The sequence below is a fragment of the Micromys minutus genome, assembly GCF_963924665.1.
Source record: "Micromys minutus genome assembly, chromosome: 17".
NCBI classification, from domain to species: Eukaryota; Metazoa; Chordata; class Mammalia; order Rodentia; family Muridae; genus Micromys; species Micromys minutus.
Window position 1 is genome coordinate 16,367,616 of NC_137952.1, and position 3,258 is coordinate 16,370,873.

Below are 3,258 nucleotides of genomic sequence, written 5' to 3' on the forward strand. Positions count from 1 at the left end.
GAGAACATCATAACATAGGCAGAAAAAAAAAGTAAGGCCTGGAAGATGGATGGAGAGGAGGCGTGTTAAAAGCTGTCTTCTGGACATAAGATAAATATCATTCTCAAAACTTCATAGTCAGGGTGGTTACTTACATAAGGCTTGCATAAACTTAATTCAGCCAAAAGTCTAGCATAGATGAACTAGATGATCTTCATGTCCTGTACTTACTGACAGCTCCTGGCAGCGAATAGTTGCTAGGAGACAGGAGGAACATTCTTCTTTAGGTACATGACCATTAGCTTGAGTGGACTGCCTCATACTCATATACATGTGGACATGAATAACTAGACTTAATAAGTAAGTTGAAAAGACCTGTAAATGAGAGAAAAGCCTGCTGGGAGGAGATGGGGAGTAGTAGAGGGATAATTTGGGGTGGGATATAATATTTCATCATATATATGTATGAAACTCTTGAATATAAAATTTTTATTAAATAATGCTCACTTTTCATTAATTTTACATGTATGCTGTGTGGTACATGTGTGTATTTGTGTTCACATGTGTATGTACACATGAGTGCTAACATTGCGCATTGCATGTGCTTGTAGAGGCCATAGGTTGACATCAGTATCCACTTTATTTGCTGAAGGGGGATCTCTCTCTGAGTCAAGACCACTCATGTTTAATTAGTCCATTTATTGAGGTTGTGAACTTGCAAGGGGTATGTGTGGAGCTCATTCCTCTCCTTTGTGTCCCCCGATTTTACTTCATGAACAAACAATTACAGCTAAGATATCTTCATTTTAGGCCATGAGCTTCAATATTAACATTATTCTTTTGTTTGGGATTGTTGGAGTTTTATGAAATTCTTAGTTTGAGTGGTCACTCTTTCATTAACAATTTCCATGCAATTTCCAACTCACTTCTGCAGAAATTATTGCAGTATAACTAAGCATCCAAGGTCCATTTGAATTTCATACTTAATAACCTCTTCCTCTCCTTTCAGTTAACATGGTAGAAATTAATTTTCAGACAACTGAGCTATTTAAGGAAACAAACCTGTTAAATATAGCAAGTAAAATGATGTTAGGAGCAACGTTAAGTATCCTTCTTTTCACATTTACATGAAATGGGACCTTCCAGTCAGCCTTCCAATTAAACCACATGAAAGCCAATGCTTTGTTGAGGGCTGTCAGCACAATTAGCATTTTTATTTGCAGAGCAGTCCAGGCCCCACGAACTGTGCCAGCATGTTTTAAGATAAACCTGGTAGTCAGTTCGTGCTAAAAATAGTTAACTAAAGAAGAGCAATTTCTCTTTCTGACATGCAGTGAAGTACCTTCTAATACAAGGTGATAGATTTTTGGCAGTGAGAATGGTCAAGGAAAAAAATGTTTCATAGTGAAAATCCATTTTATTCAGGGTTAGCAAGTGGGGGAAAATAAAAAAGGTTATTACAAAACAGAGGGAGCAAGGCATTCTGGTAGCATTTGACTTATCAAATGACCTCATATTTTAATTCCAGCTCTGTCAATTACTAGGTAAATAAGCACATTAAAACACGCATATCAATACTTCATTGTCAAATGAGGCACAAAATTTCTCCCTTATTATGCTATTATAAAAACTATCAAATTAGTAACCATAAAATGCATTGGCTTCTGTATTGTATTCATTCATCTCTTCCTCCAAAGTCTTTCTCTCTCCCTACTCTTCATCTTCATTTCCCTCTTCTTCTCCCCTGTTTCCATCTCCAAGTTCTTCTCCCTCTCTCACTCTTTCTCTCTTTTTCTCCCCCTATGTTCCTCTTTTTTATTTAACTGTATCTGAAATTTTAAGAATACATTTCAGTAGCATCAATCAGCTTTGTCTTCCCCTCTAGACTGGGTTCTAAGTCACATACACTCCACAGTCTCAAACTTCTCATTATTTACTACCATTGGTCTTTGCTAAAATCTCCTCTCATCATTTTCTACCTTTATTGCACATATTTTACTAAGACATTTTATTTTTAAGTTGTATTTTTTTAATCAAATGTTTATAGAGAGAAAATCCATTTATGATTTCTGTGTAGTAGAAAATTCACATTTTGGTTACCAACAATGCTTTAACTCAAAGGCTTCAGAAATCAACTTTCATGTGCCTTTATATTTGTGTGTATTTGTGTGTGTGTGTGTGTGTGTGTGTGTGTGTGTGTGTGTGTAAATATTTAATTCTTAAATTGCCTAGTTACATGGGTGCTGTCATTATAAATAAGAAAACACATATAACAACTATTACCAGTGAACAAGGAATCATGATGAAGTGATAAATAGACATGGTCAACATTATGAAGAGACAAAAACAAAGCCTTCATGTTGGAAACATCCACAATAAGCTTAGTCTTTGGTGAAGGGGAAATATAAGCCAATATGTTAAAGAAGAAGCTTTGTGGACATTTTACCCATGGATGTGCCTGGATCTAATTTCTCACAGATGGTAACATTTAAATGAGTTTCCTAAAGTAATGGCAACTCCTCCTTCCAGTATATTTAAAATACCTACTTTCTACTTTTTCTGTAAATTGTTTACATAGATAAATTACATAGGAACTATGGTTGTGGTTAATGCATGCTTAATTCTTGAAATACACTGATATTTCTTATTCATGGAACTTATGACCATCTATTTTTAAGATAGGAATCATAGGGTTATTTCATGTAATAACACACATAACTAAGAAAATGTAAATTTTTGATGAGAATTGACAAGACTTGGAAGGAGGCAACATGGAAACAGATGTAGATGTTCCTCTTGGTGCATCTCTAGGTGGAAAAGCTCCAGCACCACCCTGGCCTTTCTTGGCATTCTTTCTCTTTCCTTGGCCTGGACAGCCACCATCATAAGAAGGGAAAAGTCAATGTGCTTCTGGGAGTCCAGAAGAGGAATGAAGGTTTGGATATAACATCCTCAATCTTCAGGTCCAGGATGTAATCCAGCTTCATCTTGCCTTCATCCATCACCCCAATGTGAACAAGTTGCTGCAAAAGAGCATTGCCTTCAAACAGATGCTGAGGATCCTTCTTGCCAAGTGTCTACCTCTCCCGGCCAGCCTTACAGATGTTCCCCAGGGTAAATTTGACCCTCCACATCTCATGTTTGTTCCAGGGTCCAGTCATCTTTAGCTCCTGGTCAAGACCTGATTTCTTGAAGGGTCTTCCTGGGGTCACATAGGTTTTGCGACAAACCTAGCTTCGGGTGACCAACGTGTTAACGTTAGTCCCACAGCTCCTCAGA